This window comes from Helianthus annuus, chromosome 8 (assembly GCF_002127325.2).
Source record: "Helianthus annuus cultivar XRQ/B chromosome 8, HanXRQr2.0-SUNRISE, whole genome shotgun sequence".
In the NCBI taxonomy this organism is placed as follows: Eukaryota; Viridiplantae; Streptophyta; class Magnoliopsida; order Asterales; family Asteraceae; genus Helianthus; species Helianthus annuus.
In genome coordinates, this window is record NC_035440.2 from 134,687,298 (window position 1) to 134,714,296 (window position 26,999).

Below are 26,999 nucleotides of genomic sequence, written 5' to 3' on the forward strand. Positions count from 1 at the left end.
TGTTTTTGACCACTTCTTGCACATTTGGATTTACTCTACGTTGTGGTTGTATTACCGATTTGTAGTCATCATTCATTAAAATTTTGTACGTGCACATGGAAGGACTTATTCCTTTAATATCTACAAGCTTCCAAGCAATCGCATTTTTGTGTTTTTTCAAAAGTTTAATTAGTTTTTCTTTTTCTAAACTACTTAATTTAGACGAAATAATTACAGGTGATTTACCATCTTTGTCTAGAAAAGCATATTCCAAACCTTTCGGAAGTTCTTTGAGCTCAAGAGGTGGGTCTTTAGGAGACTCCTTATTTGGGCGCTCATTTTGATCAAGAACCTTAAAAGTTTGTTCTATGGCGACCTCTTCTTCAACAAAGTGGTCAATCTCTTTACCTGTATCGGGTGGCTCATCTTCATCTTCAATTAGGGGGTCATTGTTGCCAAAAGGATATTTCATTGAGCGCTCAAGATCTATGCTCCTTTTGAATGCCCCTAGTTGAAGAGGTAGATTGTTGAACTTCTGGTTTTTCAAAGCTTCATACGTCTTTACAAAAATTCGTCCCAACACTAGAGGAGCGTCATCAAGGATGACAAAGTCGGTTGGGATTACCAATTGATTTGTTTGAACCAAGACATCCTCAACTACATCGATTTATTTTATTATTTTCCGATTGGACAAAAAAATGGGTATTTGAAGTGGAGAAAAATCACTAATACTTAATTTTTCGAAAATGTAATTAGGCATTATGTTAACACAAAGATCTTTATCAATTGTGACGTTACTAATAAATGAATTTTGAAAGAAACATGGAACCGGTGTAATGTTAATTTCAAATGGGTCTTCTTTTATTAGCGAAGTTTGATCATTAGTTAACTTAACACTTACCATTTCTTCAATTTTAGTGTTAGTGTTTAACTCTTTTAAAAACTTAGCATAAGTTGGTACTAAACAATGATTTTCAAAAGAAGGTGACAAGAGATTAATTTCTTCAAAATTAGACTCTTCTTGAATTTTAACGTTATCGTCCTCACCCCTTTCGTTGTTTAACTCATGTGTCGGTTTTTCACTTATTTGTTCTTCTATTTTTGACTCTTCAACTATCATTTCTTTATTTAATTCTTCTCTTGCGTGGGACTCCTCTTCCCTTGCGTGAGATTCTTTTATGTATCGCTCGATAGTTTTAAGTTTTTCTAATATCCTATCGGTCACTTCGGTGATAGAAAAAGGATCGGGATCCTCAAAGCTTGAATCCGGTTGTTCGATCCTTGGTTCCTCATAGTACTCATATGAAGTAGATGGTTCGTACCATTGTTCCTCATTGTAAGCATATGATGGATAAGGTTCATAATTTTGTTCTTCATAGTAGTCATATGAGGTGGGTTGTTCACGCCATGGTTCCTCATAATAAGTATATGAAGGTGGTGGCTCATATCTTGATTCCTCAAAGTATGAGTATGAAGGCTCATACCTTGGTTCATCAAAATATTAGTATGAGGGAGAAGGTTCATACCTTTGGTCTTCATAGGATGTGTATGAAGTCGATGGCTCGTACCTGGGCTCCACATAATAGTTGTATGAAGTGGATGGTTGAGATGAGTTGTAATATTGAACCGAGTGCGGGTTACCACAATTAGTGCAATAGTCTCTTCTATAATCATCCTCCTCATAGGTGTAGTTGTAGCCTCCTGAGTATTGATCCATAAGAATCACTCAGCAGACCACAACATAGTCTCAGGACCAGAAAACAAAAATAAAAACAGAAACAGAGGCTGGACACGGCCCCGTGTTCAGTGGACACGGACCCGTGTTTAGGGTCTGTATCTGGGCGTTTGAATAAAAGTTACTGGTCTTGTTGAGCACGGGGAAGTGTTCAGTGAGCACGACCCCGTGTTCAGACTCTGTATCTGGGCGTTTTAAAAAAAATATGCAGCACGGCCCCGTGTTCAGTGAACACGGCCCGTGTTCAGGCTACTGTAAATGCAAACTAAACTAAAATGTAGAAAAATGTGCGCGCGTTTTGAAAAAGTTTTGAAAAACTGATTAGGCCGTTGATTTTAAGCTTTCTTAAAATTCTTGTGTCCCTGGCAACGGCGCCAAAAACTTGATGCGTATTAGTGTGTATATGTTTTAGGTATATATTTTAAGCCCTTTTTACACTTTTTAGCCAAGTTTTAAATTTGTAAACACGATATTTACTAACACTAAACACACATATGGGCAAGTGCACCCATCGTGGACGTAGTATAGTGTTGGTAAGATACCGAGGTCGTCCAAGGACACAAGAGCTTTTAGTACTGGTTTATCCTCAACTTCTAATCAAATCAAAATTTTAGAAAAAGGTTTTTTAAACTAGAAAAATAAAACTAACTAAAATGCTGAAAAGTAAAATAAAAGTAAAAACAGATAGACAAGATGAATCACTTGGATCTGACTCGTGTGTAGTGTAACCTTTGATTATTTTCGCACTTTTGCACTTGTTTAAGAGATTATCTTAGTTATTGTAGTAGGCCCCTCTTTTGAAGGCCACGTTACCCTCAACCCAGTAGTTTGAGTCAGCAAGGATACAATCCTAAAGGGTCGGATTATTGAAAGATAATTAATTAAGTTATTAATGCATAATGTTGTAGGCCCCTCTTTTGAAGGTGACGTAACCCTCGGCTAAGTAGTCTGAGTCAGCAGGGATAGAGTCCTAAGTAGTCGGGTTAAAGTTTTAATAGTAGTTTAACTTATGAAGGGATCAAAGAGTTTGGACCCCCGCCATCCAATACCGGTGGGTATTGAAGGAGGTCCTACTAAATTTGACCCAGGTCCTTTGCAGGATCCATACACTGAACAATGGCAAGACACTTACCAAACCTTTCTGTTAACCCCCGACCAGGTAGCCAACATACCTCCATATAGACCGTGGAGATATGAATTGTGAAAATCTTTTATTTTATATAGACAGTAAAATAATGCCAAGACACCACGGACAAACGATAAGGAAGAATCACCTTCAACATAAGAAACTAGTAATTAAAGTCATTAATACATAACCAATTTAAAAGTGCAAAAGATTAAAAATAAAAAGTATTACACTAAACACTTGTCTTCACCAAGTGATGTAAGAGACTTAGGCAAACACGGCCTTTGATTGTCAAGAACTCTTACGATCAATCTTGGATCCCGAGACGACTCACACACTCTATGATGGACAATGGATGATGGTGGTGGATGATGGTGTTGTGATGGTGGTGGGTGGTGGGTGGTGGGTGAAGTGTGAGATAGGTGGTATGCCAAGGGATGAGTTGCAAGAGCTCCAAGCACTCCTATTTATAGGCTGAACAGAAGCTCGGGCACGGCCCCGTGTCCATTGGGCACGACCCCATGTCCATCCTCCTCTCTTTCTTCATTAAATGCAGTTTGTCTGCATTAGTTGACCATGCCCCCGTGTCCGCTGAGCACGACCCCGTGTGCAGAAGCATATCTGTACTATCAAGATTTGCCTGGATTCCGCGAATCTTATAGTTGACCACGGCCCCGTGTCCGCTGAGCACGACCCCGTGGTGGGCGATGGAAACTTCTACCACTTTTTCTTTTCTGCTGACACTTGGGCATGCCCCCGTGCTCACTGAGCACGGGGCGTGTTCAGTCTTCTGTCTTCTTGTTTTGCTTGGGAAGATGCTGTCGAGAGGTCGGACATGCCACGTTTGCTCCTTTTCTTGTATTTATGTTAGATTTAGCTGCCTTTTTGCTTCTTTTGTTTATTTGAGCTCATTTAGCCCTGAAAATACAAAAGGAAGACAAAAGCACACTTTTTCCAACATTAGCACTAAAAAGGGTTAGTTTTATGCCACAATTGATGTAATTTATATGTTGCATTTTGTACACATCACTCTCCAACAACTTCCTATCACCACTCCGCTCCATTATCAACCAGCAACTCAGTACACTATTTCGAACCTACAACACATCATCGTCGGCAACACCTCCAACACAGTTCACCGTATCTCCATCTAAACATCACCAAAGATCCACGTTCTTCACCCTCAACCACCATCTTCATCTTCCGTCTGACGACCACCATCTGAAAATTCGAATTCCTTCGAGATCACCATTTCGAACGCATCCGAAATTAAGTTTCTGAAATACGAGATTTCAAAATAAAGTTTTCGAGTTGCAAATTCTCTTTTCGAATTCTAAATTCAAAAGTATTCGAATTGCAACGTGGTCACCGTTGAAAGCTTACTGGACCATCATCATTCGTCAACCGTACACCACGTCATCGTCACCATTATCCACTGTTAAACCACTCATCTCCAGCATCGACCTCTGCAGCCTCTCCACCATTACGCACCCGATTCCTCCTTGCACCTCACCATCTCCGTCGTACAACCGACTATCACCTCTATTCATCACCTCCGTTCATCACCTTCGTATATTTATCTTTTTCGTTTGATTGATAAAACGAAGAAGACTCCTTTTGTTTTTTTTGTGACATTTGAGGTGTCGGGAAAGGGAAAGAAAACAATATGAAGGATTTATTGTGATAGTTTCAGTGGTCGGGAAGAGAGAGTGTTGGAAAAGATTGAAACAATTGCATTGAAGTTGATCTGAAGTTTAGTATTCTTAGTAGGATACTATTAGGTTTTCATAACAATTATAATAATCTTTAGTTAATCATTAGGTTTCTAATTTAATATTAATAGTTAATAATAATATTAATAATTAGTATACTTTTATAAATAAAAAATATAAAAATAAATATATGCTAAAAAAAGGTTTGTTTTCTTTGTGTTAAGTTTTGACAGGGTTTTGAGGTGCGGTATAGAAAATAGGTTCGTACGTGTACAAAGTGTTCGAGTTAGCGAGTTCACTGTTAAATCATTGCATGATGGCTCAGACTAACGAACCAAAATCGCTCATTGATATGGTTAACACTCTCTTATGTTCTGATCATTATAGAAATAAACTTGCACAGATGAGGACACATAACCATAATTTAATTAACGATTACAACAGTGCAATATCTAAGTGCATCGGCCTTAGAGAGAACAACAAGTTGCTCATTAAAAAGGTTGAAGCACAAAAGGACATAGCTCAGCTTCACAAGGATCTTAATCAACAACAGTGTTGGGTTTATGATTATAAGAACAAGCTTAATGTAAAAATCATGGAACTTGATTCTGTGACGGCTGAGTTAGAGCACCTGATTGGAAAGTATCAACAAAATGAAATAAATATAAAGAAGTTTGATACATCCAGTGGCACTGTTTGAAATTTGTGTGATGTGCAATTGGCATATAAGGAGAACAAAGGGAAGGGTTTCGGATATAAACAGGTTCCTCCTCCATATAATCATAGTTATTCTAGAATGTCCACCACTTAGCAAGATCTAGAAAACGAGAAAATATGATGTATGGTAACCCAAGTGACTATGTTTCTTCGGAACCTTTCAAACCAAAACGTGCCAAATCAACTGAATTTAAAAACCCCATGGATTTTGTTAAAACCATGGATTCAGCTCAAAATGTTTCAAAGAAATCAGTTGAGTGAGCAGCATTTGAAAGTAAACCAGTTCAGAGGCTACAAGGGGTAATCAAGAAAATTTATCAAATTGCGATTCTGTGAATTACGCTAACTGTTCGAGATCATGTGCAGAGTTAGTGATAGTTGAAGAGCAAACTTAAGTGGATGATTGATAGTACATGATCCGGCTGGATTAGACAGAAATTTGGCTCGGATAGAACTAAATCAGTAGAATATTATTACTAAGAATGGAGTAGAAGCAGAATAGTTTGCCATAAGTTGAATGCTTCATTCATACCGAAAGAGTTTACATCTTTTACAAGCTAGCGAAATTCTTGAGAAATTTCGCTAGCATTTCCCCTCTGGGAAACAAAACTTCTACATGAGAGAACCCAAGGCTCCTATTTATAGGCAAGGCCTGTCGAACGGAAGCATCTAAGAGCGACTGGATCTCTCGCACGGAAGGATAGTTGGCTATTTCCGCACGAAAGACTCTTTCGTGCGGAAGGGCATCAACACACAAAAGCCGTTCATTTTTCACACTAATCTATATAATATTCAACACATGCTCTATCTAGCTTATTCGCATAGTGACAGATATACAAAATATGCACTAAAAATAATGAACAAAATTCAAATGCTACTATTGATTCGAATGACTCTTTATGTGTTGAACACAATCTTTATATTTGGAACTTTGTTCAATCTATGCTTGCTGAAACAAAGGTTCTTTCGGATAGTTTTTTCTGAAAATGTTGCTCAGACTGATATTTTAAATTCTGTGGTTTTGAATTCTAATTATGATAAAAAGGTTTTACCAGAGGAGACTGTTACATCATATGATTCCTCAAAATCCTCTTAAACTATTGTGGTTGAAAATGTTGTCTTGTTTGATTTTGTGAACAACACTAATGCTTCTGCTTCATGTGCAGAAGAAGTGACACTTGCAAATTGGACAAAAGAGGATGATGAACTATCTTGTGCTGATGACTCTTCTAATGATTCAGCTAGATTTTCTCGTGTTTTATCCAATAAACTATAACTCGCTGATTCTATCACAGTTGATGACATGAAAGATAAAGTGAAGACTGATGTGTACGAGGCTTCAAGTACACAATCTGAAAAGTCTGAACCCTCTACTTGTGATGAAAGGGTTCAGAGCAAGTAACAAGAACCAAAACAAGTAGATCGAATACGAGGGAATGAGAAGTTTAAACATCAAAGATAATCACGCTCTCCAAGATCATATACGAGCAGCAACAGTCCTAAAAGCCTCGTGATGCAAAAAAAGCATTTGTTAAGCTACTCAATAATGGTAAATGTCAAAAATATGCATTTGACTGTGCTAACAAAGCTTTTGGAAAAATAGATGAGATTTCTTAACAAGACACCCAGTCTAAGCAAAACAAGAAGAATTAAGAGAAATCTCCACAACAAAAGGCCTCTGCAAATGACAAGTATAGGCATCCAAACTCATCTTTGTTTGCAAGAAATGTGCAAGATAATCAAGCATAGAAAGGACCAGTTCGTCCTTCAAGGCCTGCAAGAGCAAATCAAGCTAATCAGAATGCCTTCTACATAAAGGGACAAACATGCGTCAATTGGGGCATTCCTGGTCACATTGCTCGGAACTGCACACATCATCCCTATGTACCGTATTATGCTCAAAATCGGAAGGTTACATCAAAGGATAACTACCATTCCAAGTCAATGAAGGTGTCATCACCTAAGGAAATGAAGAATGTGATAACCCATTCTATGAGGTTCATTTCCACATTTATAAACAATTTCATACATATCTTACTTATGTAATCAAATAAACTTATGTGATGAATTATATATACTTATTTAATTTAAATTACAAACGAAAATAGTTTATATCAACATATATTATTGCAAGCAATTAATTCTAAACCAAAATTTAACCAACCCGAATCCGCACCCCGTTGCGGCCCAACCCGGAGCCATGTAACTCTCTACCTCTTACGGCTTAACACCCCAAGCCCATTGTGTTATTGCAACTTACGACACTTTTAGACACGACCCACTTTTCCTCTCTACTACTCGCGACCCAAACACAAGCCCAATCACCACCCCTTAACACCCCTAAGCTTGTGGCCCACATTTCCTTATCGGTCCAAACCCACCTAAAACCCTAAACCACCTCCAAGCTCTTTTGTGTTATGTATATTACATGAAAACTTCTCATAAAACAAAAACCTAAACCTATAAACACAACTTCTGCCCCTCTCGATACTACTCTCTATTGTTAACGAAGGATTGAGCTCAAGGGGTTCCCTCAGTTCGTTCGGCTCAAGTTCTTAGCATTCACTTCACGCTTTTAACCAGGTAATCCTTAGTTATGGTTTTGATTCCGGTATAAATCTCGGGTTTCAGGGCTGTGTTTTCTGTTGCGATGAAGATTCTTGTTGTATTAATGATTACATGTAGTGCTAGTTGCTAGAATTCATACTTGATTGATGCTATGATCACTTATGCGCTCGTATCTTTACTGGGGTTTTGATTTTCGTATAAGGTTGGGTTGATTCATGTTAGTTCTATTGTCTTAGTGACAAATAATATGGGTTTTGAAGATAACATGTTGTATGTAATGTATAAGTGTCGTTGTTGTTCGCTAAACATGCTAATGAAACCAATAGCACTCGCGTATAATATTAAAAACTGAAAACAGGAAGATATCCAATAGTTATAGCCGACTTCAGTGTGTTGTAACCAGGTCATAACGTAACGAAAATTTGATTTGCTTGAGCCCAAAACGTAGTATTTCGAAATACTTTTCTAATGGCGCTGGAATCACAATTTTCAGATGTCGTTTGATGTTTTAAACGAATTATTTCATTTAAGTGCTCAAAGCTACATTTTTCTTCAGAATTTGTGTGTTGTGTTTTACAAAATATCTCGATGAATACTTGGAATTAGGTCATGAAAAATATAAAGTAGACGGTCTTGGTGTCTGTACGAATCTCCGAGTGGAAGTGGGTCAATCGGGTTACCAGTATTTTTAAATGAATTTTTCTATATGCTACAGTTAGAAAGTGACGAATCTAGCCACTACATAGTAAATGACTTATCTAAATTTTTTGGTAAAGAGTTAGGCCTCAAAAGTATAACACAATGACAACCCACCGTGGGGTACATCCCATAAAAAGATCATAATTTTTGCAACATCGTAAGTATGGTAAAGGAGCTTTCTAAAACAACCTAATTTCAGTGAATTTGCTATGCATGATTGATAAACTTATAAGAGTCGAAATTGTTATGTTAAGTGTCCGCACTTGGTTAGTGATTGTGTACATGATATACGACATGTCGTAGGTTATATTATGAATATGTGCATGAAAAGCACACGGTAAAATATCTTCTGACAACTTGTTCGTGTGCTATGTGTGCTAGATGAGTGTAGAACTTATGAACTTTACATAACCGTACTAATAACCCTATGGGTGTCATAATAGGTTGTGGTTGACCACATCAACTTATAACGCATTTAAGTCTTACCGAGCAAAACTAAGGTGAGTTAACAACTCTTAACTAAAAGCATGCATCCCCGGTTTGGGACAACACACTTATTTCCCTGGTTTGGGAAACACATACGGTGCCCCTGGTTTGGGGCTACACGCGCGTTAAGGCTGAACATCAACGTCCTTCTGGACTTTTAGAACAACCCGAAATCCCAGTTTGGAAATGGGATATCATTGCTATGGATTTTATTACCAAACTACCCCGCACACCGTTTGGTCACGATAGTATCTGGGTGATCGTTGATCGTTTGACCAAATCAGCCCACTTTCTTCCTATTCATGAAGATTATAAAGTGGGGGAACTTGCTCGAATCTATACCGATGAGATTATATGTCGTCATGGCATACCTCTTGACATAATATCAAACCGTGATGGTCGTTTCACTTCACATCTTTGGCAAACTTTCTAATCCGCTATAGGTTCTCATTTGAATCTTAGCACGACCTTTCATCCTCAAACAGATGGACAGACCGAGCATACCATTCAGACCCTAGAGGATATGCTCCGTTCTTGTGTCATCGACTTTGGTGGTAACTGGGATGTACATTTACCATTGATTGAGTTCTCGCACAACAACAACTATCATTCTAGTATTCAGATGGCTCATTTCGAAGCTTTGTATGGCCGCAAGTGCCGATCTCCTCTCAGCTGGCATGAGATTGGTGACAAGCAGTTTATTGGCCCTGAAATCATTCAAGAGACAACGGATAAGATTCTTCAGGTCCGTGATAACTTGATCAAGGCTAGGAGCAGACAAAAGAGCTATGATGATAATAGGCGTAAGCCTATGGAATTTTTTGTTGGTGACCGAATTCTTCTCAAGGTGTCTCCCTGGAAGGGAGTAGTTCATTTTGGTAAGAAGGGAAAGCTCGCTCCTTGCTATGTGGGTCCTTTCAAGATACTCGAAAGGATTGGCAAGGTGGCATACAGACTCGACTTGCCACAGGAACTAAACAATGTGCATCCTGTGTTCCACGTATCCAATCTACGTAAATGCCTAGCCGACGAGGAACTGCAGGTTCCCCTTGAAGACTTACAAATAAACGAAGATGTACACTTTGTGGAGAAACTGGTCGAAATCATGGATCAGGGCGTCAAGCGACTGAGGCGCAATAAAATTCCCATAGTCAAGGTTCGATGGGAAGGAAAGCGTGGCGACGAATTCACTTGGGAACTGAAAAGTGAAATGAAGACCAAGTATCCAGAGCTCTTCCAGCAGCTTTCTTCTTAGATTTCGGGGACGAAATCTCCTAAAGGATGGGAGACTGTAACGCCTGCGCCCTTAGACTTTTGGCTAGTTGTCACTTTTAGCTCCTAAACAATGTGATACTTGATACTATTAATACTTGATGAATCGTATGCTATGAAACTATGGGAATTATGATTCCTGATACTTGATACTATGGAAACTATGATTCTACGATACTATGATTCTTTGATACTATGATTCTATGAGACTTGATTCTATGATTCTTGATACTTGAAAACTAGATTCTTGACTCTTGATACTTTGGTGCTTGACTCTTGAGGCTCGTGAAACTTGAGACTTGGTTGAACGAGGGACTGGAGTCTTGTCACTAGCGGAAACCATGGAAACTATGAAAACTATAGAAACTTTTCTGCTATAATCTAGTTATACTATTACCCAATAATACGCAACGCTTAATCTAACTCGCAAGACGAATCAAAGACGGTTAGACGGAAAAGATAGGATTTGGCTGAATGGCAATCCGATCGGATGACCATCCGATCGGATAGCCATCCGATCGGTTATCGGATGGCCATTCGACCGAGCTGCCATTCGATCCACTGCACACCGCCTTCACTCACTCTGACACTATAAATAGGCCTGTCACATCATCATTCTCACTGATGTGACAGCCTTACTCGACCAAATGCACGCACTCCTCTTTTCTTCCATTTCTCGGCGATTTCGGTATATTTTACGCTAGATTCTTGTACATCTTTGATCTACACATCATTCTCCACATCATTCTCCTTTGAGATCTCACTTTTCACCGTGAAATCCCCGAGATTCGAGCTCTTGAAGGTGATGTCATCAGGGCGGTTTGTACTAAACTGTTGTGTGACATCATTCCGGTCAAGATCTAGCTCAGATCTAAGGAATTTCATGTGTTTTTACACTAAATCTAGACTTTTGGTCAAAATTCGTGTTTATCTTCGTCTTTTCTTAAACTTTGACTTCAAGCGGTGAGATCTGGATCTAAACGGACTATGGACTTGGTGATTAGTCTGGAGTTGGTTTGGAAAAGGATTATTGCTGGAGAATATGACCGGAGTACGGCTGAACGGATTGGGGTGATTCCCACCTGATCAGATCGGCTGTACACTGATGTGTTTACCGTTGTCTCAATACGTATCATGTCGTCACTGTTTAAATAGAAACTTAGTGCACACCCTGACTTTTGCGGAAGCGTGATTTGGTGTGACTTGCTTAATATCATTGCATTCAACCATAACAAACATCTATATGATAACACCATGATGTTTATCCATAAATTAAGTTTCTAAACATTACAATTGTCATTGTTTAACCACAAACCAAGACTTCGAATTCAAGTACATAACAACCCAAGTTTTAAGTTCCAATGTGGAATTAGCAAAAAAAAGACACTACTAAAAGCTAGGCTTTGAACTATGTATGTTATCCAGGATAAGATGCACAATCCAAATCCTTTGACACTGGATGACATCTTTTATTCGAATACACAACTTGACATCTTGAACGCCCGCCAGATCCATAATCACTTTCCTGAAATACATGTAGTTTTGAAAACATTAACTAATGTTTAGCGAGTTCATGTGTTTTGTATATGTGCACGAACATCCTTGAAAACATTTGTAAGTATGTATGTATGTACTTGTAAACCGGTATGAAAGCAACAAGGAAAACATATCAATTAATGTGTAGCTAATACATTAATATATGTGCAACGGTGTAGGAAGGCTCAACCCTTTATGCGTATTTCGTACCGGGCCATCCAGCGGGAATGACATAGTCACCATATAGTTCACCCTGCGAGCTCATGGATGGGGCTCCCTACACCCAATAGCTCTATCACTCATGCCCCTCGGTCCTTATAAAAGGATTAATGGTCTTAAGTTAACGCCTACCCATTCACATGATCTACCTGTTCATTCCTTAGCTAACCATCCCATTTGTAATCATCGAAACATTTGTAACATGTATTTCATCCCCGAAGTTATAAAACTGAAAACAGTTAAAGGAAAGGGGGGGACCTGAACTCACAGTTTTTTTTCTTCATATCCAATGTAACTCAAAGCTTCCTCTAGATCGCACGACTACCTACTTCCGTGCTACGGTTCATTAGACGGGTGGGTCGTGCCTTGACATTGGTCTTATTTAGTACTTTTGAGTTATGTTTCTTTGTGTCATCAATGTTATTCCAAGTATATAGTTATTTGTTAAAATAATAAATATTTTAACTTAAATTATATTTATTTAATTTCGGAATATTAATTAAAATAATATATTTTAACTTGTCACACTTATGTATGAATATTTCCCCAAGGATGTGTGTATTTATCATATTCTTATACTTGTGTATTTTTGCCAAGTTTCAGTGGCGTATTCCGGTGTATATTTATATGTATGAGAATACGTATTTTATTGTGTTTATTAAGTATCTTATACTTAATTTTTGTATTAATTTTCCGGAATAATAGATAAAAATACATCAATATATATTTCTCAATATATATTTTAAGAAGTATTACGTAGAAAATTACTTATAATTTTTCCCTTGTCAAAAATATTTATAAATTTCATATAAGTCTCAATAATAAATATTTTCAAGTTTAACTTGGAAAATATATATAAACTTATTCTTCACCCAAAAATAATGTATTTCATGTTTATTCAAGAAACTATATATTTTCTCCCAAAAATAATATATCTTATAATAATTCCAAGAAAGTATATATTTTTACTTACCAAAAATAATATATTTTCTCCTTGTCAAAAATATGATATATTTTTGTAGTAATTATGAAAATCACATTTTCATTCTCTTGGTGTCCAAAATACCAATTACCAAAATATACTTCTGAATTAATTTTCCGGAATATTTTCTAAGTTATATTCCTTGTTCGGTTTCTCCTTGATTTTGGGTATAATTTGTAAATTGATTTCTTGGAATTTTGGTACTATTTTGGATTGTAATTTTTGGTATTTTTATGAGTTATATTATTTCATGTCCTAAAATAATATAACTAATACACATAATATACAAATAATCACACACATGATGACTTCTAAATATATATTTTCCTAAATACATATTTAGTCACTTTTATTTACAAAAATCAACCTCCAATATTTATAATTTTTGTAGCAAAAATTATGGCAAAACTTTATATAAAAATTCATGGTTTAAAATATACTTGTAAATATTTGTTTAAAAATATTTTTCCTAAGTGTTAAATTTCTAGAAAAATTTTGCCATATTTTCCCCTTAATAAATGGAGGCATCCATGCTTTCAAAGCATGTCATTTTCCTTTATAAATCACCACAATTAACAACAAACCAATCAACACTTACCAAGTTGCCAAAATCAAACATAAATTACTAATTCATGAACTTGAAAATTTACAAAAATTTGTAGTAACTTACTAGTGTGTTTAGTAAGCCTAGTTACCCTTTAAAGTGTGGTTGTTTAATTATAAACATCATTTCAAAAGAACTTAGATCTTCACAACTTGTAAATCATTTTTCAAAAAATGTTTCTTCTTGAGTTTTTCTTGTTAAATATATATTTCTACACTTGATTAACCACTAAAAATATGGTTAATTTCTTTAAGAACCAAGCTTATGTAAATCTTGTATTTTTATCTTGGTTTCTTGAAAAATCATTCTTGAAATCATATATTTACAAGACTTTATATTCAATTTGATCATCATTTTACAAGAAAAACAATTTATACTTTTAGGTTCATGCTTTACATATAGATGATTACTTTGATCTTAACATAATCATCCTCTCATCTTGCTAGATCATGTCTTTAATCACCATCTAGCAAGAATCATATGATGTTTAACATCTTAAACACAAATATTCAACAATCAACAAGCATAATATCACATAACAACATGATTTCTTATGATTTTTAAGCTTATGTTCATGATTTAAGTTCTTGATTCATAGTGTTCTTCATGATTAGCTTCTTGTATCATTCTTTAACCACTTAAACAAGATGTAAAATGAAGTGTAGAAGATCTTACTACTAGCTCAAGGCTAGGGATGATCACAAGATGAAAAAGAGGTGGATAAAAGCACTAGAGAGAGGTCCTTCAAGCTTCAAGGCCACCGAGCTTCCTAATTATGCTAGAGACACCTTGTGAACACCTTAGAATGCTAGATAATGGAGTGAAAACGGAGATGGTGTGGTGGAGATGAGTGGCCGTAAGTAAGGGAAGAGAGGGAGAAGAAGAGTGTGTGTTGTGTAGGAATGAGAATGACATGGTCTTGAACTTGTGGTTTCTTATAATACCTTCCAACATCACAAAATCTAGTGTATAATATGCTAATTGTGTAGGAGACATAATCTATTAATTTAAGCAAAGAAAATCCACAAGTGGGGGCCAGACTAGGGTCGTAGGTATGGGGGGTGGTAAAGAGTTGGAATGTGACTAATAGTTAGATTATGTAGTTGAAACCTAATGTTATATTTAGGGTGTTTAGTTATTTGTATGTTATATAGTGTGTTATGATGTTCGGGGACCATAACTAGCTTGGTAATGTTAAAACAATGCTTTTAGTGGAAATTTGGTGTTTCCGGTAGTGTCCGGTTGTTCGTACGGTTACCGGTTCGTTTAGGTGCTAAACTACGCAGTTTAGTGCGCTTTATGTTACCTTTTGTGACAGTTTTGATTCCCGATACTTAGGAAAGTATTCTAGACCATTTTACCATATTTCTGCATGATATTAGAGTGTTTAAATGCTGATTTTTGCTGATTTCAGCATTTTAAGTGAGTTTCAGGCACTTTCTGGCACTTAAACTATCTCTAGGAAGGCAGTTTTGTGGTCCTTACTTTCCTACACACTGTACTAGTGTAATACTTGGTTTCTAGCTCATTCTGTGTCTCAATACAATGTCTGTCTACGTACTGAACTCCGTCAGCATATTTCTGATTTATCTGATAACTGTACTAACTGTGTTTCATGCATCATTTGAATCAACAAAGTTTACATGCAATAATGATATGTCATTTGCAATATGTGATGCACATGTATGTATATAGCAATAATTAGAAAGCAATTCATGTCATACATTGTAAATCAGCACAGTCCTTAAGCATTAATCATTGTCTAATAATTGTACGGATGCACCCAAATTTGACAGTTGTCACATTCTCCCCCTGTTAAGAAAATTTCATCCTCGAAATTTAAACTACATTAACTCCTTAAGATTACGTTATGCGTGTATGGATATGAATAATACCAAAATGATTAACCACGAAACCGAATCAAGACTTATTGAATCAGGTGAATCCAGGAATACAGTACAATAATAGGAACCCAAAGGTTATGTGTTTCGGAATTTAATGTCAAAAGATACGAGACGTATAGGTGTATAACCTAGTGTAACTTTAGCTAACAGGGGTTTAACAAGAGAGGAGTTTTGACCAGTAGAACTCCGAATGTCATTCACAATATGCAAATGAGTTCTGGAAACAATAGTATCCGCTAGAGGTACTCAAAATCAGCAAGTTCAAATGTAATAGTGTCATGAAAATGATCTGTCAACTTTTGAAAAAGAAATGACCAAAATTAATGTGTTGACATTATTGAATTGTGAGAATACACCAAAATGAAATACAACCGGATCTGGTGTATCACCGTCTTAATTCGTATTTGCATTAAAATGTTTAAATGATGAGTAAAACGAAAGGTATACATAGTTTCGTATGAAACGGTTGACCATGGTTAGCACAAGCTACAAGTTTGTACCGACACCACAAGGTGTCGTAACAACATAATCCAATAATAGCCGTGACCCAACAAGTTCACCGTGTTTGAAATCAAATAAGAGTGTAATGAAGCAAACCTGAAAGATTCAAACGGTATCGTAGGATTTTTCAATTGAATATAGAACACCAAAGAACTACTGTTTCCGATCGAAGATGACAAAGCAATAAACACTTCAAGGCATTCAATCGATAATGAAGGAACCATTAGGAGGTACACTGGAATATAAAATGAATTTATGTACCATTGTCTTAACACACGATTGTGTTAGAACTGCTTTAATCATGATAAAACAGAGTGGATTTAGAGCAAGTCAACAAATAAACAATTAAATCCGTGTACAAGATGCGTAAAAGAAATTAGCGCAAGCTTCAATTTAGTGAAAGAATCACCACAAGGTGTCGAAACCAATAAACGATTTAATGGAGTCGCAGACCGAACAAGTCTACTATGACTCGGAATAAAAGAAACACTTGCTAAAATGAATTTGAATATGATGCTTTCAATACATCATACGGTGTTTTGAATTTAATATGCGAAATGGACAAGTTCAAGCAATTGAACTTGGTTTCAGCGCAATCTAACAATGAACGTATGTGTTGACAAGGGAATTTCGGCGTGGTTACAAGGATAAACCATGTATGTAACTGAAAAGAAAAGAAATTTCAAGAAGGTTTTGTTGACTCAATATCAAGGAGTTGATTCTTACAATAATGCAGATTGTCCGAGACACAAGGCAATAACTGGATATAGCGAAATGATATTTGTAACTTTGATGAAAACGATCATTTGAAAGGAAGCCATATGCATAACAAACGATTGCAAGTGTGTCTTATGAAATGATCAAGTACCGAAGCAAATGAGTGTTCGCGCTAATGAAGAAAATTATCGTGATGCAACTCCTATTAAGAGGAGTAGAGAAGTAAAAATCTACTTGCTAGAAGCAAAAGTGGGAATTTCAATAAAAGAAATTTGAGTACCTTATCTGTTCGGTTAACTGAAATAGCATGCATGGCAAAATAATGGTGTTGGACCGAGTTAAAAGACGTGGGTTTTACGAGATACCCTCTAATGGGTTTTGATATAAGTCCCCGAAGGTCCTAAATGCATGTTTCCTAGATTCTCAAAGCTTTGTATTCTGTGTATAACTATTTTGTGTACCGTGCAGAAAACACAATATTAGTGTACGTTTAAAACAAATTGTTGACTCACTATTCCTTGGTATACTTTCTTCCTGAATTCGCAACTGGCGATAACCTGATCGAAGATCGATCCTGGAATAGTAGTTGGATCTTTGCAGTTGGTTGAATAAATCGTTATCGTCGGCAAGAGTTACCGACTCTTGATGGTTAGCTTGTTCAGCTGCCGGTAGTTGATACTCATTCGAAAACCACCGCCTTTCTTCTTGACGAACAATACTTGAGTTCCCCAAGGCAAGAAGCTTGGCCTTATAAATCCCTTATCTAACAACTCCTGAATCTGCGTTGACAACTCTTGCATCTCTGAAGGCGCAAGTCGATAAGGTGTCTTAGCTACAGGCGCGACGCCTGGAACCAAGTCAATGTGGAACTCGATTTGTCGTTGAGGAGGTAATCCTGGCGAGTCTTCGGGGAAGACTTCAGGATATTTCCCTACCACAGGGATATCTTCGAGCTTCGGTTCTTCGACCTCTTTGTCCTCAACATGAGCTAACAAGGCAACACATCCTTTGCGCAAAAACTTCCATGCCAACTAATAATCCGTAGAGGCGTATCCTGCTTCTCCCCATGCATCACGATCGTCTCTTCATTCGCTTCGGGTTGTGGATAACCTTCTTATGACATACAATCTCTGCACAATTACTCGACAACCTATACATCCCAACTACGACGTCGAAGCTTCCCAATTTAACTGGTAGAAGATCTATCGAAAACTCACGATCTCCAAGCTTTATAACACAGCCTCTAATCACTCCTTTGGCTTTTACTAGCTTCCCATTAGCTAGTTCTATTGAAAACGGGATATCTAACTTACTTGCTACTAAACCAAGTATACTCTTAAACTCTAGAGATATGAAGCTAAAATCGGCAACATGTTAAACAGTACAGATGCATAACGTTGACTAATATGGGACGTACCGATAACCACGTTTAGATCCTAGCGTGCTTCCCTAGCTCCGATGTTGAGCACTCTTCCACGTGCCTGATTGTTTTTAGGGCAATACTTCCTTAAATGCCCCATGTCTCTACAGTTAAAACAACCTTGATCATGTCCTTGATCATCACCATTTCCGCCATGATAGTTGTTGTTGTCGTTGTTTCCTCCGCGATTTCCGCTATCATCTTGACCTCCATTTCCATGTCCCGTACCATGCCAACACGTCTCCTTGCAATGCCCCACTTTGCCACAGTTATCACATTTTCTATATCTACGTCGTCCGGTATGACGACGTCGACAATTGTCGCACTTAGGTAGTTTACCCATGTACTCTTTTTCCTTTTTGGCATTGTTGTTTTTATTCGCCTGAGTACCCTTCTTGAAATTTACGAACTTTCTCTTGTTATCTCCAGATCGCTCCACATAAGTCTCCTTCTTCTCTTCAGAGGCTGAAAATTTTCCCAGTCTAACCGCTTCTTCAGTGAGCGCCACACTTAGGTCAATAGCATCGGTAATCGTTGGAGGTTTAGATGCTGTTACCATGCTTAGAATCTAAGGTGCCAATCCCAAGATGAAGCGTTCGACCCTCTTAAACTCTGGCTCCACCAAATAAGGAACCACCCTACACAAATCATGAAACCTTTGCATATACTCTGCTATCTTTGAACCTTCCATCTTCAAGTTCCAAAATTAAGTTTCCAACCTTTGGATTTCTGCCCTCGAACAATACTTATACGCATCAGCTCTTTCAGTTCGTCCCACGTCAAAGCATACGCAGCAGTCTCACCCAACATCTAAACCTGAAGGTTCCACCATAATAGAGCACCATCTAGAAACAGTCTAGAAATGTACGTGACTTGTTGCCTTGGAGTACAATTGGTCAATCGCAAAACATAATCCGTCTTCTCAACCCAACACACAAAAGTTATGGCATCCCCAGTGCCGTCGAAATCCAGGGGCTTGCAGCCAAAGAAGCGCTTGTAGGTGCAGCCTGCGACATAAGCAAAATCATTCACATAAGGCATTAGTAAAGCACACTTGGAAATGTCCAAACGTTTTGTAATGTGTCTTAAGTGACTAAACATTACCGTTGGGTGGGTTATTTCCTGAGGTACCTCCGTTGTGGAGCGAAGGGCCTCGTGCTGTGCGATGGCCTGTAAGATGCGCTATTGTAGTTCCGCCTCTGTCGTCGGCAGAGGGTTGTTGGTATCGGTGTTCCCTCGAGTCGACATTTTCTAAGAAGAAGATCAGATGGGTCAGGTCCTATTCATCAGGTAGGTAAATAGTCGTCTAAAGGTCGTATAGACATACATATATAGGCATTCATCATAGCAACCAATCATGCCTCAACATAATGATAGCACAACATGTAAATCAACAAAGTGTTTAGTGAGTACATGACGACTGAGCTTTCATTAATTACCAACCACAGTTACATTGTTTACAAAGTGTATTACATCAAGAGGGACATAGGGGCACACTACCCTTGTCCAATAAGTCTGTCAATATACTAAAATCACATAATCAAAAGGTGGTCGCCAAAAGGCTTCACAATCTTGGCTCAATAGTGGTGCTCTCACCAAAAGTAGTGCAATCTGCATAAAACCAAAAACCAACTATGCTGATGGAGGAGGAGGAGGTGAAGGGAATGAAAGCAAGCCGCACACATGCGCAAGCTCCTCCTCGAGCTCATAGACACGTCGAAGCAAGTAACTGATCCGATGCTCGACCGTAAGGAATCGAGCATCAAACTCTGGAAAAGGAGTAAGTGTAGCAGGTGAGAGTGCGAAAGGAGAAAGTGATGAATGTGGAGGATCAAAAGTATACTGACATAGACAGGGTGGAGGACGTGGTGTCAGCTCAAGCTCCAAAACTCTACGACTCAAAACCTCAAGTTGTAGCTGAAATGACAGGAGCAACTCATCCTGTGTGTAGCCTCCATAATGTGGGGGGTGATAGGGGTCTGAAATCGGCATAGTGTATGGTAGGGACCATCGGAATGGCATGTCCAGCGGTGAAGAAGTGAAAGGAGCAAATGGTGCGGCCTGAGGGATCTGTGGAAGAGCTACTGAAGCAAAGGATCGTAACGCGGGTGCTGACCTGAAGTACTTTCCCTTGGACGGGGTGCAAGGATGTCCTGAAGGAAAACAATCGGTAAATCAGTGTGATGGACATCTGACTCTACAGGAGGGAGAGGAGCAACATCAGTGGGTATGGGTGGAGGAATAAATGGCTCGGCAAAAGGAAGATCAACAGGTGCAGGTACTAGGTCAGGAATAGGGAGTGCAATATCTGGTAATTCAAACGAAACATGGTCAGGATAAGGAATCGGCTCGGGATCAGCAGGTGCATCATCAGGCTGATCAAAAGGAACAAACTCTGGCTTAGGACCAGGCTCTGGGTCGTGTGGAGGTGTAGGATCTCGAGCAGGTGATAGTGCGGCAGGCATAGCGGTAACGTCGTCTGAGTTAGTAGCAAAAAAACTGAAATCTGGTCGTCTGTAAAGCTGAAGATGTCACAGACTCAAAGGAGTCTGAAACCGAGTGCAAACTAGTGTCAAAAGATATCTCCATGACACGAACAGCAGGAGGTGGGACAGCTACAACATCCTCATCTATCTCTCCATCACCCTGGGCGTCGACAGGAGGACCATCAACAAACAAATCAACGTCATCATCAAACGAATCGTGGAAAGGCCAATCCTTGGGAGGGATGACCACAAGAGGAACAAGAGCGAGGATCGGAGACACGATATGCTCACCATTGGGATGACCGATGATGAGGTGGTCATGGACTAGAACGGGGATGACAAAAAGATCCTCGTCAGGGAAACCATCAGCAAGGGTAAATCATCGCCAAAGTCTGGTAGCGCGAACGGCTGGAGGTCGTCCTCATCCTTGGACAATATGTTAGGATCACTATCAGTGTCTGACGTATATATCTCTGGCGCGGGCATAACCTCGTCGTCTGACGCGACTGCCATCGGGTCACGGGTATCCGACAATCCCACTCTCTGAGGATGACATGTGTGCCTGTATCGTCGTAATCCTAACATATGTACATATAGTAACCACTAACACTCAGTATATGCAAACAAAGGCCATTTATCATGTAACCATGTATTCACATTATCCTTCATGAAACTTACTCTATCTTTCCTAGTCTACCTCATGCAGACTAAACCACCAATGTGACCTTGCAATCGTGTTTCTTATCTTTCCTTTTTGTAAAACGTTTGTGCCATGGATCTGGCGTTGTGTGTATATGCAATGAAAACATGTTGTAAAAATATTTTCGTGAGAGAGCCCTAGTGATTGTAGTCTAGACTCGAGAAGGAATCCTAGTTCGCTACAATAGAAGCTCTGATACCAAACTGTCACACCCTGACTTTTGCGGAAGCGTGATTTGGTGTGACTTGATTAATATCATTGTAAGTACCGAAACCGAGATCACAATGATATCGCACAACTCGTAAGGTGGCGGAATCACACAAACAAGTTGTAAAAGAAACAAGAGATGAAGAAGAATGATGATTGATATTCAAATGATTCACAAATCTTGCATATAAGTGTTTTTCTAATACAAGATTATCCAAAACCACCAACCATGCACCTATTACATCACTTTCTATTTATAGAAGGAGATTAGGGAGTGTGCTCCCTAAACCCTAAGCCCATAACTACCCAAATAGGCCCAAAACCCATAATTAACACATCACACCAACTAATCCACTAATTGTCTTATCCATAAACCTTAATGGGCCTAACAATCTTCCCCTAGGTTTATTGGATAAGAAGACGCATCAGACTCTTGGATCAAGAGGACCTGGTGGAGGATCAGCAAAGAGATAGTTCTTCAAAATGTTGGCAGCAGCACTTGTCCACGATTTTGCACATTCTTCATATTTTTTGATGGTTCGGATTTGATGGTGCATGAGAACCAAGATGTCTTCTTCATGAAAGCTCATCAGGTCGTAAGAGTTTGGAATCCTGATCAACTGTTCTTCAGTAACAATAACTGCTTCGGCCATTTTAGGATCATAGGCCCATAACTTGAACTTCTTCAGTATCCCCTTTTCAAACTTTCTTGTGAATGGAATGATCTTCTCTTTGTCAGTGGGAGGCCAGATGATTGATTTTACAGTCCTCCTGGTAAAGGAATCACGAACACCAGGATTTTGTCTTACTATTGGCTCGGCAGTCTTCATGGTTGCGAAGTTTGTTCTTACTTCCTTTTCTAAACACGAGTGGAAAGCCCAACCCCTGCCACTCTTAATTAGATCTGGATCATAGTAAGGAGCGCGTAGCAGACTTTTCAAATCAATAGGGGTCCAAGATTCGAATTGACTTTCCTGAGCATAATATTCCCTGTGCTCACTCTTTCGTGTAATCAACCACATCTGCTTGTCTGGCTCAAACCTCCAACATGCCACTTCTGATTTGTTTCCCACTTCATCATAATAAGTAGATCCTAGTTCCATCACTAGTCTGTCGGGCCTTGTTGAGGGATCCTTTAGCTGAAAGTTTTCGTCCAGAGGATTCATGTCTTGATTCTTCATTACCAGAAGCTGTTTCTTTCTTTGTTTCTTTTGTTCTTTCTCTAACTCTCTATGCTCACGTCTTTTCTTGGACTTGCTGCTAAGCTTCCTTGGTTTTGCAGCCAGATAAGCTTCTAAAGCTGCTGCACGTTCAGCTTCAGCTGCTGCATGAGCTGCTGCTCTTTGCTCTTGTGTCTGCTCAGGCCTTCCAACATAAAACTGCTCGTCCTATTTATCAGCAAATTCATTTCCAAACTTCTTTTCAAGCTTCGCCTTCGTATCATAGACAGTTGACATCAACATCCCTACATCCCCTTGCAGTTGATCTATAGTGAGATCTCTGTTTGTGATTTGGGATTATAGAGACGAGATATGGGCTTCTTTTAATGCAGCGTCTTGTTCTAGAGAAACAATCTGAGCACTTTTCACTTCACCATCTTGTTCCAATATCACTACATGCCTTTTCAAACTTTTAACATACTCTTCTTCATCACTATTGCTTTCATAGACTTGTCTTTTTTCACTTGCATATCGAAATGCAGCTTCATCATGTTCTGTTGTATGAGCCCCACTGGAGCTTCCTGTTTCAAACTGAACACCACTACTTGAACTGCCTGGCCGTGAGGGGCTGGTTTCAAAGTCGAAGTTGAAATCATACAAGTCTGTGTCTTCCAGGCCAGTCTTCTTTGATACATCAGTTGTTGGTGGATCAGGTTGAGGATCTATTGTAGGAGTGGACTCAGAAGTAGTCGAGGGCCCAGAAAGAGTGTTGTCAGGTGCATTGTTGGTTCTTTGTTTCTTTGAGGCTGATTCTTCAATAACATCAGCTGTTTCTTGAATATCAGTAGTGGAGATGGATGGAGGGTCTCCATCACCACCCTGTAAACTTCGAATCAGAGCTGCAAGATTATCAGAAGTCATTGGCACTGGCTTATGAAAAACATCCTCTTCCTTATCAGACGTCACTATCTCTATTTCGCTTTCGCTTTCGGAGTCAGTTTCTTCACTGAAATCTGATTCTGATTCAGTATTAGCAACAAGAACTTCATCTTCATCATCACCTGCCTATTGTACTTGCTGAATGAGCTGTATATCATGCTCTTCCGCTATCTGTGCATTAATTGGCGGCGGAACTGGAGCAACAGGGATGACTGGAGGAGCTGATGCAACAGGAGCTCCTTGTACAACGTCAGCGAACCTCCCATGCTTCTCAAGACCATATCTTCCTTCAAAATTATGATGTTTGGCTCTTTTGTTTCTGCATGCATTCTCAAAACATCCTGGCCCCATTGGCTTCAAATTGATGTAGTTTGGCCCCTTGACCGGCGTTGGGTATCTCTCGTCAAGAATCATCTGCATAAACCTCGGGTAAAGCATGAATATCTTCTTCTTTGGATCTTCCAACATCTTCTTCATGTTATCAAAGATGAATGCTGAGAAGTTGTAATCCCATTCATTCACAAGTGCTACAACTGCTGAAGTTTGCGTCTTGTTCAGTTGATCCCATCCACCTTTGTTTTCAGCAACACATTGGAGGAAAAAGTGAACTAACAGCCTCCAGTATGGTGGAAATAGCTTCTTCAGCACAGTAGGATATCCTCCTTCATAGCTCATTCTACGTAAGGCAGCTTGAACTCTAGCTTGATCGTATAATGTAGGATAATGCGGCCGATCTCCCAGTCTTAATACTTCTCGAATCACTGCTTCTGATACAATAATCTTCGTCTTCTGTACAGTAGCTTCAATCGATCCTGCACCTTGCCCGTCAATCTTTGCAGTATTCCAAAATGCGTTGATACAGTAGCTGCAGATTACAGGATTTGTTCTTAGGGCGTGTGTGAGAGGACAGTTGTTCAGACCCCTGATTAGCGATCCGAACAACTCCTCTTAATCTACTGGAGGATCTGACAGAAAGCCTGCTTGATTATGGAATTCATTCACCTCTAATTGCCATTGATTTCCTTCCTGCAACATTGCGCCTGCCATTTTCTGCACTTTACAAAGTGTATTTATATGATTTTAAAGGTTTTACTTACATTTGAGTTAACGACAAGTTTACAAAGTCAACACGTCGAAAACTTAAACATAAGCAACCTTTTCACAGTAAGCGGTCCAAAAGCAGTCCAAAGTTCATTAGAAAAGGGTTCAAATGATCAGGTCAGACGGTCAAAGGTCACAATAATAGGGTTCATTTCGGATGAACTTCTTCATCCGGAATGGAATTCCGTCCGTAGTCATCTGTAATGAACCTCATTGGTCCAGAATCATCCGTAATCAATTGGAACCATTCGAAATCATCAAGAATGATGATCTTCTTGTCCGTAAAGATCCGAAATCATCCATAATGCAAATTGATGATCCGGAATGAAGTACCTATGGTCCGTGATCAATCTGAAATCAGTCCGTAATGAAGCAAGTTGAGAGAGAATGTTCAGTTGAGTCCGTGATGGTCCGTAATTGTGATACGGATTTTTTCAGTTATGCATTAAATACTCTGAAATGGTTTTAGGCCAGGCCTATTTTGGATGATCCAGAATGATGGGCCTGTTCAGAATTTGACCAAGTCAAATCCTGAATGGCCTCATTTCGAACAGTGGGCCATCCATACTCAAAGATTTTAACATTATTTTATTCAGCCTTTTCAAAAATAGAAAAATACCTCCTTCTAAAATCAACGAAACACCCCACTGAGCAATCATTAAAAATGTTAAAATAATAATAGTTAATCAAAAGTAGTATGCAGAAAATACCATCATCGGGTTAATTTTGGGAAGACTGTCATGGGATCAAATCGTTCTCGAACTGATTAAGGGACACTTTTCAGTTCTTCGTTTACTTAGGCTAGTCCATGCATTTGTTGATATGTTTGTCCTCTTAAATCCACCGCTCAAACTTCAATTTTTGCTTTGTGATACGCTTTTAGATAGAATTATACTGTAACATCTGTGTGTCCCATTCCAAGGCATACCCCCGTGATCAAGGTAAGCACAACAGTTCATCATAGCAGGTGAGTATACTGAGATCATCCTTAAATTTTTCAACGCCAGACTTCCTGGTGAACAGGTCAGTACTTCCGTACAGCAGAGAGACCAAGGAAGTTCTGACGAGGGCGAGACAGATACCTTAAACGGTACGAATTTGGCTATGACAGCTCACGGAATTCTCCTTTTTGTGAGATTTCTTCCGTTTTCAGGTTTTGGCCCTTTTTGTGGCTCTTTTAGCAAGATATCCTGACTGTGCCCAGGCCTGCATATAATCAGGATGCAACAGAGGGACAGCCCTGATATCCCGGATGATTTGTTAGTATAAAGACCTGAAACCTCAGATGTTGGCTATCTATCAACGCAGGATTTAAGACCATGAAATCATACACCATTGGTCTGTTACCCACGAGATGTCCAGTCCATTATGTTTGTATCACTTAGCTTCTTTTCTTTTCGAGCGGCAGATCTATCAACACATCGCAGTGGAGCCTAACCTGTTTAACATTGAAACCTTACGTGTGTTTTCTTTACCACGAAAGCTAATTTCATTTCCCAGCAACTTTTCTCCCCCTAAATTTGTGCAAAAGTAGAATACTTTATGCCCAAATTTACCAGATAGAACACATAAAAACCCGTAATCCTTATTTACAAGAGTTTTTTTTAAAGATGCTTAGTCGGTGAAACAAATCATTTTCAAGAGGTCTACAAGCACATTGAACCTAGAGATGCTGACAGGTTTGGTAAAAAGATCCGCTGTGTTAGCATCAGTATGGATCTGTTGAAGTTTAATAAGACCGCTGTCAAAGCAATCTCTTATGAAGTGAATTTTAATGTCAATGTGCTTGGTTTGGGAGTGAAAACATGGTTTTTAGTGATCTGGATGGCGGCATCATTGTCACAATAAATGGTTGTATCAAGCTAAGTCAAACCGTAATCTTTCAGCTGATGTTGCATCCAAAGAACCTTGGAGCAGCATGCAGATGCTGCAACGTATTCTGTTTCTGCTGTGGAGAGAGACAATGTCTACTGCTTCTTGCATTGCCAAGAAATGAGTCTGTCTCCCAAGAACTGGCATCCAGCTGATGTAGACTTCCTATCCCTGTCAGTCCCTCCAAAATTGCTATCTGAAAAGGAAAACATATCAAGGTTCGAATCTCTGGGATACCAGAGTCCAAGTTTAGGAGCTCCCTACAAATATCTTAAAATTCTTTAACAGCAGTTAGATGAATGAGCTTAGGGTTAGCCTGATAACGAGCACACTGACACACGGCGTACAGAATGTCTG